General features: G+C 37.5%; 1 long non-coding RNA gene across 1 annotated transcript in view; it reads right to left on the reverse strand.

The window, feature by feature from the left end:
- Positions 1 to 3,199: 3,199 nt before the first annotated feature.
- LOC137852971 (uncharacterized) overlaps positions 3,200 to 12,073 on the reverse strand; it is a 36,347-nt gene continuing 27,473 nt past the window's right edge. Inside the window, exons 2-3 of the long non-coding RNA XR_011094111.1 lie at positions 10,928 to 11,021; positions 3,200 to 6,418 (exon numbers count right to left, since the gene is read on the reverse strand). This is a non-coding gene — a long non-coding RNA (uncharacterized lncRNA). The remainder of the gene's footprint in view (positions 6,419 to 10,927; positions 11,022 to 12,073) is intronic.

Raw genomic sequence — 12,073 nt, forward strand, 5'->3', positions numbered from 1 at the left:
CACAAGCATATGGAAACAGACGCTCTGGGTGAGAACTAAGCTCATTTCATCTTTGTCATGGCCAGTTACAGATGTCTGAGAGAGAGAATGAGCACATGTAGCACTGTGTCTCCCATGGGGCTTCTCACCACCAGTAACTGTATATCAGGCCCTCCCTGAGTCCACTGTTGTACTCTTCTGTGAGCCAGAGCCACCAAAACCTGCTGGGCCCCCTCTAGCCTCACTCACTAGCTCACTAGCTTGGCCAGGATAATTCTAGTCCCCTGAGGTCTGGTAGTGTGCTGGTAAGGGTACCCAGCTGTCTTCCTTCCCTGCCTCTGCCCTCAGCCCGTGTCATCTGTGCTGCTGTCCTTCCATCTCTCTGCTTCCCATTGCCAAGCACAGCATGGAGCAACAAAACCTTAACAGCCAGGCCCTGTGCCTGTTACCTTGCCCTTGTGCATGCCAGTCATGCAGACATCACCAGAATGAGCATCTCTTGGTGGAAAAAGACATCAGTGTTGCCCTTGAAACAACAGCCCATCACCAGCTACCTGGGAATTCTCCCCAGTTCTCATTGCAAAAAAAAGGAGATTATTTATTTATTTATTTAAATTCTTTGCTTTTTGTGCTCTGTTTTCATTTCACTAGTCCTTTGTGTTATGATATAGATGTATTTCTCTGGAAAAGCTCCTGTGCATCAGGATCCCTGCTTTCATTTATGGTCTTAAGGGAAAACATCTGTTGCTGTTGCTCCCTTATCATTTGTCTTCAGCTTTCCCTGTAGCTGTTTTTTACTTGTGATATCATCATTCTTTTTGTATCTTTGCAATCTTTTTGTGCTGTTTCTCCCCATCTCTACAATAGGTCACATGCTGTTGTCAGTGTTTCCCAGGACAAAGTCTCATTCTTTATTTTTCAGAGGTGTTTGAGCCAATGTTTTGTCTGTTACCACTTGTTGGGATTTAAATGTTCTATTCTCTTGATCCAGAGTCATTTTTCCCATCTGAAAGAGTCCCAGAGAGACAATCTGCCTCAAAATTTGAATTTTCTCATTTTTCTCTACAATGAACAACTGTTGGACTTTCTCCTGCTTGGATTTTTAGCTTTTTAAAGTTGTATTATTGTTGCTTTGGTGCTGTTCATTGATGGCTGTTATGGGAAAATACTGAATACAAAGCAGAGGCACAGATTTGTCTGATTTATGCTGCTTCTCCGAGTGCCTTGCCACTCTCCTACAAAACCAGTGGAGAAAGAGGACAGCTGAGAACTTAAGTGAGTAAAATTGTCTTTACTTCTCTTTTGATTAAACCACCACCAAATTACATAGTGACAACCTAGTGCAACTGTGCTCCTAACTGAGGTAATTCAGGAAAGGGGTTAGAGTTGGATGGGCAGCTTTCAAACCATGCAGGAAAGATATAGCCCTTGACAAGGATCTGATCAGCACAATATCCCAACAGAATACTTCTTCCATGTTTTATTCCAGTGAAGTAAAAGAACAGAAAGGACAGATAGAGAGCAATAAAACCCCCAGTATCACTAGATTGAGACAAATCTGTGTTATTCTTAAATATTTATTTCTTATAAGTTAAATGAAGAATTAAATCCAATTCCTTGACAAATTAACTGCTACCACTGAGACCTCAATAAGCCACATGCACTTAAATATTACCTGGACTTTCAGTGACTGATACAGATACTGATTTATTTTCCAAGTATGTTAGGAAGGACTGAACACGCTTAAACTGGAACTGCTAGGCATACCTGCCAGTGTACAACTGAATAACACACACTCAAAATACAATTCCCGTGAAAGAAGACTGAGGATCATCTGAGAAAATAATGTAGGCAAACATGGTACTTTTCTATCCCAGATATTAAAATAAAAATTTTGATTTCAGAAAACATAATGCAACCTTTTCACATTCATAGGCCTTAAGTGAGTGTGAACAAAACTGCATGTTGTTTGGGATAGGCAACACTGATACTATAAATATGTGTGAGGTCAAGGGTAATGAAACCAAGATCTTCCAAGAAGGCTTATTTGCTGATCTCTGCATATCAACAAATTCCCTTCTGTTGTCTACTGTTTAAAATTAAAATGACATTGTTCTGATTACAATGTGCTTAGATAAGGCTCAATTTGTAATCCGTGTTACACCTGTAAGGGTATCATCCTGTAAGGGCAATCAAGTGTCACACTGCAGTGGCCTTCACCTCTGGATGAGTTGTAAAATAAGATTTGGATTGTGGCTTTGAAACTGAGCAAAGACTTCACATGGGGTTTGAATTCCACCATGCTCAGCTCTCAGGGGCTCTTTTCCTGTGAGATCAAATACCTTGCTAGCCTAGTCCTCATGTTATTTCCATCACTAGAGGCTGCATGTGATCTGCAGGCTCCTCCTAGCTTTCAATTCCACACAGAATTCATACAGAAGACCTTGATTTAAAAATGCTTACCTCAGTCCCTTTCTTTTCCCCAAAAGAATGGGGAGAAAAGACTGCTAGATTCTATGCGGAGACCTAAGCATGTCTCTATATAGCATTTCCCAGTAGTTCTCGGGATCTCCCACAGATTTTTACAGGGTGTTTTCAAAATTCAGGTATAAGCTGTGAATGAAAAAAAATGTTTCTGGATTTCCTAGATGCTTAGAGAATGGAAAACAAAACAAAACAAAACAAAGCTCTAGTGTAAATCTTTGATGACCATTTCTTTTCCCTCTTGAAGTTCTGCAATATTTCACTTAAGTGGTGCAATATGAAAAACAAACAAACAAACAAACAACAAAAACTCCCATAAAACAAACAAGCAAAACCCAACTTTACCAAAACAAACCTACAAAAACTATTCTCAAGGATTTAAAAATTGTAAAGAACAGAGACACCTGCATCCACTCAGAGAGCCCCAGTTCAGTTAGACATAGATTCTGTGTTGTGAAAACTCAAGCCAAGTAGTGAATGATATGAAAAAAACTCTTTTAAAACTCAGTCTTATCAGAGCGTTCTGCCCAGCAGAACTGAGCCCTGTGAAAAATGTATATCCCCAGGTTCAAATGAGCAGCATAAAACAATATCTAAAAGAAGTTAATTCCATTGCTTGTTTCTTAAATAGTTTTCAGTGCAAGAGATGGTTTTATAATCATGTGTCTATGATCAGAGACTTTTGGATAGACACCAAATCAAAACATCAGCAAAGAGAATGGGGTGATGTGGAAAACTGATTTATTCACTCATAGTCAATAAAGTAAGCATGCAGTAGCTGGATTGTAAATAGCACTGTGGAGAAGATTTATAAGTCTTAACATTGGAAGACAGGTTTATCCCAGTTAAAAGCACATTTTAACTGGAAGAACTCTTCACTGTGTTTATAAAATGAGGCCTTGGGTGCAAGATGAAACCTTAGGCCTGTGTGAATTTGAAATGGGCAAAATATGTCATCTGCAAGCATGTTTTTCATCTCAAAGTATGTAGCTAAAATAGATCTGAAAATGTAAAAAATAAAAATAAAAGGTTCTAAGTAAAATAAAACTAGGCCTCAGCAGGCATATGTACTATGCTTAAAACTTCCCTTTGCTCCAGATTGCTGTGTTTATAAATCAAAATTATACGTCCAGTGGGGAAAAGGGAAGTAAAACTGTTTCCAAATGAAAAAAGGACAAGTGATTCATTTCTGTTAAAATCATAATTGAAAATACAGAACGTAAAAATGCTTTTAGTTTACTCTTGTTTTTATTTGTAACGTTTGCTTTGTTACAGATAATATGACCAAGGCTCTGAAAAAGGTCCATTTACTACTATAAATTTTCCAACTATTTGAAAAATAATATACATTGCAGGCTTTCTTCACCCTATAACGTAGCGCTTCATCTTTAAAAGGGATAAATGCACTGCCTTTGATTTTCTGATAGAACAGTCCACTCCTGTATTCCACTTATTAAACAACAAAATAAATATATCTTTATTGACTGTAGTACATAAACAACTCTGAAGAAACTCCAGTGAAATCTAATGAGGTATTTCCCTTTGCCATGTGACAAGGTTCAAATATGTGCATATGTGCAGTACGGAAAATAGAATTGACTCTGACAATCGGATACCCCAGTGAGCTTCTATCTTTGCAACAAATGTGCTCTAAATTCCAATGTGCTTTGACAATAACCATTTATTTCAATGCATCTTCCCTAGAGGCTAATTCTTAGGGGCCAAATCCCTGTCTCATGAAAATAAGAGGGAGTTTTGCCATAGGTATTAGTGTTGGAAACACTTGATCCTAAATATGTTTAAAGCAATCATATGAATGCAAAATGAAAGGAAATGAATCTGTTTAGCTCTTGAAGTTCCAACGACACGGAAAAAGCATAAAAGTCTGGTATTTTTTATTTTGAAGCTCTCCATGCTGACAGAATATTCAATTGCCCTTTACAACTTAGCAAGGTGCTTCTTTAAGGTCTTCAGGGGTGTATTAGGGGTTCAAACAATTGTCTGTCTTTCAGTGCAGTGAGTCTGATATATCTCCCTAGGTATGGCATGCCCTTCTGACAGCAAAATATTATTCACAGGAGCTCATTTGTGTTAGAGACTCTCACAGGTTTTGACTGGACATAGAATGGAGATATCTGTACTCACAGATGTGTTGGAAACATAACTTGTTGCACCAAGAAATGGATAAGGATCCTTTATGGGTGAGAAAATTTGGAAGCATAATGGGAGTGGACACCCCTGGGCAGAAGGAAGACACAGTCCTGTAGGAGGGGTGCTAGGGTGTGTGTGAAATGAATCCTTTTGAAATTCAGTCACTTATGCTACACAAGTCATTGATGATTTATGGTACCAAAGAGAAAAGGAAAATGATGTAAGCATAGGTTAATTTTTATTTTTTAATATTTTTAATAAAAGTAGAAAATAAATATATTGCTAGATATTACTTATTCTCATGTAGGAATTTATGGTAGATATCACTTGGCCTTCTAAGATGGGTTGGAGGCTGCATCAGTAGGTTTCAATTGTGGGGTGAAGATGAAGACTATGCAACCAGATTAATGCCATACAATCAGTCATCCTATAATTGTGGGAAGCCATGTTAGTAAAGGGAAAAAGAAAATCTCTGAGATGCTTCCAAAAGGTTTCCCTTTCAGGATTAGTCCTTCACTTCTTCGATATAACTCTCATAACTGGTCTCAGCTCAGAACCACAGGACCTTCACAGTCAGCAAATTTAGGATATTCACAGTCAGCTCAGAGAATAAACAAAACATGAAGTAATTGCGAGGAAACTGTGATCTCCCTTCAGGCAATTCCACAAATTAAATAGAAACAGAAAAAAGTGCTCATTGTATATTGGTCACATAATCCTGAAGATGAGACAGTTTCAAGCAAGAGAACCCTGGATGCCTGAAAACATGAAATACAGAGAAAAATTGGTTCTTGCCTTTTTAAATACAGAAAAAGGGCTTGAAATTCAATGGTTTGCTTTTGTTTTCTATTTCATGACATTCATCAAATCACAAATCTTGCTAATGTCTTCAAACAGCATCTTCAGTCAAGGCCTTATCTATTTTTGTTTCTATTCTGGTTGTTCCTCAAAAAGACGGGTGGCAAAGCGTGACTCTGAAGAAGGTTTGTATTGCTCCTCCAGCTGTGCATTTTATTATTTACATTTTAGAATAGACAAGGAGAAGACCTTGTGTGGCATGGCTCCAATATGCTTTTTATATACACATCTTTATATGCTTTTTAAATACATGTCTTAGAAGCTGTAAAGCTTGGTGAGGGCCACTGCTGTAATTTCTGCAACAGTATTTTTTCACCCAGAAGAATACTGCTCACAGCACTGTTGCTCCCTCACATTTACATCCAACTTGCTGTGTAATTAGAACATGTCTGACAACACTTCCTCTTTCCTAGAACTGCTCTAATTAAGAGTTGTTTCCTCATTATAAAACCAAGAATATGACTGGTAAAACTTTCATCAGGTTGCTACCACCTACCATGGGTACATGGGCTTATTGACTGGGAGCTGAGGACTACATCAGTTCCTTGTTGGTGTACTCAAGATGTTAAAAAATTTTGTGGATAGAGTGTGGTTACTCAGACTGATTTTTACCGTGTGATTCACAGAGAAAATATTAATGAATGTGCTGTGGATCAGGATGCACTCAGCAGATGTGGCATTAGAGATACTTTTTCAGGGAGAGAAACACACAAATAAAAATATACTTCATTTTTTGACATACTCAAAGCACAGATGAGGAACTGAGTGTTAAAAAGATTGCGTGACTTACCCTGGGTCATACAGGAAGACTTTGTCAGTGCTAGAAACTGAATGCAGTTTCCAGCTTCCAGCTAATTTCTTATTTGATCATCTTCTGTCACTGTAGGAGGATTACTGAGAATGCAGCCATTCCTCAAATAATTGCTGGGAATCCTGAAAGATGATTCTATGTACAGATAAATACATTACAAAAGTGTCTGTTTTCCAAAGATGTGTCATAAACATTGCATCCTAACCTGAATTTCCTTTCCTTTGTGTTCAAGTGGCTTAGTGTTAAAAATGTGGTAACACCACACAACAAAGCCCACAGGTGGAAATCCATTCACTCTGCAATACTGCCTTCAGTATGTTCAGATAGTCCTCTGTAGATAATAATTCCTGCCCTCACAAATTTGTGGTTTGTTGTTTACTTAGGTGTAGAGAAAAACAAAACAAAACAACAAAACAAGACAAAAAACACTCATTATTTCTCATCTTCTCGCTTGGTAAACAAACCACTCAAAAGTGACAGCTTGTGGCAATTCTCATCAGCTTCATAGGTGAAGCAGTTAATGTAGACTCCTACCACAGCCAGCACTTATGTTACATGCTACTTTTTGTTTCTATTTTGGTGTTGCCACTATTATTTTTGCTTTGCTTTAACATCATTAGTTATGGTTCTCAAAGGTGAATCCATTCCAAATGTACTTTGTGTGGTTATGTTTAACATTTGCCAGTGGTTTCAATAGATTTGAAGTAGATTCAAGTATCATAAAACCAGAATGGATCAGCAGACCATCTAGTCTGGCTTTCTGTGCAGCCCAGACTATAGAATTTCACTTACTAAGTCAGTGATATCTAAAATTTTTAAAGTAACTAAATGTGTGTGTGTGTGGGTAAACCAAAAGAAGCCCTGCAGAGGTAGACTTCTAGCCACCTATCATAGCCTATCAAATTGCCTCTTGTTTTGCCTTTTAGTTCTATAGTTGCTTTTGCAATGAAAGAGCAATTAATAAACAATGCAGCAAGACAAGAGAGTATCAGTCGAAAAAGGGTCACAAGCAGTAGGGCTGTGATATATGATACTCCTGAAAAAAAAAGGCAAAGCGATTTGGGGAAAAAAATGGTATGATGAATTACAGGAAATAGTAAATTACAGAAAAGTGTATTCTTTGCTACTTTTTCATAAATCCCTTGAAACTATTGTCATGAGATGATGATTAGAAATTTCAGTAACACAGTGGTAGAAACAGCCTGACTCAAGAGACTGTACTTTTAGTTTGGTCTGCAAAACTTCCGTCTTTATATATGTGGAAAGTGCAAGAAAGTGTATACATATGAATTAACAGCAATCCATGCAAACAATGAATAATTTTATACATTGTCATTTATCTTCAGATATATTATTTGTAAATTACAAACCAGATCCATGGAACTGCGTTCATTTAGAGATAAAATCTGGCCTCCTATTTTTATTGTAATCCACAATTATAGATGGCTGAATAAAATCGTGTAAATAATTTACTCTCTTATCATTTCCCTTCATTCTGTGAATGTTTCCTTGAACACAGTTTTATTATATAAGTGATCTTAGTATCTAGGTCATATAAGTATGGTTACAAAGACTGACAATGCTGTCAATCCAGACTCTACTAATTTATTATGTTTGCAACTCCTGTCTAGCCTGCTTACAAATTTAAAAAAAAAAAAAAGTTTACATTTCAGAATTCTCTTACTTGATCTTCTATGCAGAAATGGACATAAGTAAGTAAATCTTTGATGTGCATTGGTACTGAAGTCTTACATGCCAGTTTGCTCAACTTTATTCATTTACTTGGCATGAAATGCATTTTCTTCCTTCACAGGGGAGCTCCGATCAGAAAGGTGCCCTCTGGGTGGGAGTAGATTCCTCATTTTCCATCTGTTTAATTTTATCCATCAGGAATTTATACAATGTCCACTGAGACTGACAGAAAGATGGCTATTGACTAAATGGGCTTTCAGTCATGCTTCAGGAAAATGAGGAAGGCATATTGATTTTTCGGTTTGCTGTTAAGGCAGATTTTGTAATTCTGTGGTTTTGGCTGACACTATGGGCTTGGCAGGGGCTTAAACCTGCAAAATTCAAGTCTAAAATTTGCCACTTCCCTAACTCACTGCTGTTCATGGCTCATATCAGGAGTGCTGTGGTACAGGGACATGGCAGCCATCAGTCACCTGAGGCAGATTTTCAGCTCATGCCATGGCTCCGCTGCATGTCTTACAGCTCCAACCCAGCTACATTTCACCAAGCTGATGGATGTAATTTTGACATTCTCCTTTTGTAAAGGAAGAGATTGCTGGTGTTTCTCACGTAAAGCTTTCAACAAGCTCACAGTTTCTCCCAAAATATTTCCCTTCATCAACTCTGGGGTTCAATGACTGAGCACACAACAATGTTTGCATTACCATTTGCAAACCTAAGAGCCAGTGCTAGGATCCTAGAAGAGATGAGTGGGAATTAAGCCCTGAACTGCCCTTCAGTTATGCTTAGACATGGCCACATAGATTTTACTGCTACAGCAAACTCACCTCAGTTCCACGTACATCAGTAGCAAGCAACAAATATGTATATTCAGCACTTCTTTCAAGTTTATTCTTAACCTTAATTATATGAGTGTGCTGATTGCAGCCTGTGGCATAACTCAGGACTCTTGTATCACACCTGGTGTTTTAGTTGCACTGTTGAGCTGGAGCCTAATTTCAAAGCCAGGCAAGCAAGGAAATTAGATGTATGGTTTTCACAAATATTTCAGCTCACTCTCTTAACAATGAGGCTACTCGCATACATGTCTAAAAAAGTATTAAGGTGGGTTGCTACAGGCATCCAAATTTGGAGATGTTGGCCTAAATGACTTGGATAAGGAGAAGTGTTTTGTATGTGAGGTGTTAAATAAAACCCTTGAGTTTCAATAAATAAATACTGCTATTAAGGAAGTGGTGACAATGTGCAATCTACAAAAACGGGAAGCCTAGGAGGTGCTGTGGTAATAATGCAGTTACTTGAAGCACATTTAAAATACAAATATCTCTGTGGTTTTTTATTTGCTTCCACTCTTTGAGTCATTCTGAGAAACTTCACAAAGCTGTGCACATTCCCATTATGGCTGAAGCATGATGCACTACTCATTGCATAAGAAAAGCTTTTCTCCAGAAAGCTACACCAGGGGCTGGGAAGAAGTCTTTTCCAGGCATTGGAAAATGCAGTTTTAAAGCTAAATGTAAGGGAGGACTCTGTTTCATGTGCATAAAAGAAGAAGAAGAAGAAAGGCAAATATTCTTGGCACAAAGAGACAATAAAAAAAAAAATAGGGAAGTAACTACTCTCAAGCCTGAAGCATTTTTGTCATAACATGTGCTGCTGAAGTCACCAAAATGTTGTGGTGATGGTGTGGCTTTGTCCTAGCTGGGGAGAGGTTCTTTAGATAGTGGTACTTTGAGTATTTATTACAAAATCATAAACATTGCCAAATCCCTCACAGGGTTTACCTGAACCAAAATTAGTTGATGTATCAGCAGTTCAAAAAATTTTTGCATCCTCTTATTTTAAAATCAAGTAATGGAATAAATTATATTGGTTTCCAGAAGCTACTTAGTATATGGCAGAACTTTAATAGTGTTCGTTTTTCCCCAGGAGATTCAAAGACAAACGAAAAACAGGTCCAACTATCCTCAAATAAATAAATAAATAATAATAATAAAATCCCACCAAACCATGGGTAGATTTATATTGCTGAAATAAAGGTGATTTTTTGTTTGTTTATTCTGGATGCACAGTGAAAGAGTCATCCATTGATCAGGGCTGATAGATTATAGATACAGATCTGCAGCTATTATATGTACAAAATTAGATGCCAAAGGATTCCTAATACCTTAGTTTATTCATTCACAGAACAAAGGTAAATACCTATAGATCTATCCAAGAATCTTGAACAAAATATTTAACACAAGTTGAGGTGCTTGTGATCACTATTAAAATACAGGTGTATTTATTTATTTTTTTATTTTATTTTGTGGTTTACTGAGGTCCACAGGGATCTCCAAATTTAGTCAGAGTTTGCATTATAGGTCTGCCCATGCCTGTTTCTGCTCCTGTCAGTTATTCAGGCTTTTTCTAGCTTTCCCTATGGAAATGCTAAACATTTCCAACTGAGTTTGACTCTTCTCTCACTTTTCTCTGAGCCATCCATCTTCCAGCAAGCTTCATGCTGATAGATCCCTGAGGTCGTGCATAACCCCAGAAAGAGTCCAAGACTGCTGTGTAGATAGAGGAATATGTCTGGGGAAGGCAGGATGGTGTTATCACAGGATGAGGGCCTCACAGGTCATTTAAAAGACCAATTTGGAGGGGGGAGAGAGGAGGGGCACTTTAGTTTAAAAGGAAATGTATTCACTTGTAGATGTAGACAAATATCCAAATTTGCAGAAAGAGTTCAATTCCCTCAAACCTTATTGATATTAGTCTTAAGTACCACACAAGATTCCAGCAAAAAAACATGGAACTTCTTAAAACACCAAACCCTAAGCCTAATTTTAAATGCTTGCTGGGCCAGGCCCAAAAGCTGAAATAAAGACCTGACCATATCATGCACATGACCCATTCCTCTGACTACTCATAGAGGAATGGGCTAGAGGTACTGAGCATGTCAACACTTACCTAGGCTTGGAAGGCTGGGTGCTTTCTCGTAATCAGAGGGAAGTGTTGGAATGTATTGTTGCTATGTTTTTTAAGACCTTTTGAAACCGTGGCCCTAAGGAAATGAGGAAATACAGGGGATGAGGTTACATTGTTATTATTTCACTTTTTTTTGAACAGAGGATTATATGTCTGTATTCATATATATATTAGCTTTCTAAATCTATAAAAACACAGGGCCTGTGGTGAAGGTTCTATGCTTTATTCATTAAATTCATGTTTTTCTATTTAAACTCCCCTGCCTATCTAGCATGCATTCCTTGTTTGCTCTCTTCTCTTCAGAATATTCTTTTCTAAAAACATGTGTGTGCAAACTTTCCATTTCATAAATAAAAGATTTGCTTTTTTGGGGTAATAAATCAGTGTTTCCGGCTTTCCTTAATTTTAGACTTGATGCTGACAGCTACTCTCTGACCAGGTTTCCCAACACCCTCACACAATAAGCAGCCGTTGCACAGTCTTAAAAACAGGTGGTATCAGTCCCTTCAGACATGCAAGAAACTATCCTGTTTTCCAGACTACTATTTTCCACACATGAATGTGTTTCCAGGTGCTTCAGGTAAGAGAAGTAAGAGAGGCAATGTTCATTTTTCCCCTGAGACTGAGAGCCTCATCCTGCACCCACATACATGATTGTCAATTCTGTTGACTTCAGTGAAATCATTTCTGATTTATGTCAATTTCAGGCAGATCAGAGAAAGACTTATTAGGGTTATTGCTCTATAAATTCCAACACAAGAATGTTTATGATATTGTCACCACAAGAAACAATCTGTATGCCATCTCAGACCTTCTAGTGTATTTTTTTTTACGCAGATGTTAAAAGTTCCAATACTGATTCTAAAATAGGTCTCCATATACATATACATATAAATGTGTGTGTGTTGTACAGTTTGTAACACAGAAAAGACATAGAATTATCTCACTAATTGTAATTAGCCAATTTGGTGGACTTTCTTTTCAATTGAAGATGTCTCTTTTTATCTTTGGTTGACCCCCTTACAACATTTCATCAAATGCAATTGTTTTATCTTCAAGTAGCTTCAGAAAAAAAAAAAAAAAAAAAAGGAAACGACAACTAAAATGCCTCAGATCTTTCTTCTGAGC

This window comes from Anas acuta, chromosome 3 (assembly GCF_963932015.1).
Source record: "Anas acuta chromosome 3, bAnaAcu1.1, whole genome shotgun sequence".
Classification (NCBI taxonomy): domain Eukaryota; kingdom Metazoa; phylum Chordata; class Aves; order Anseriformes; family Anatidae; genus Anas; species Anas acuta.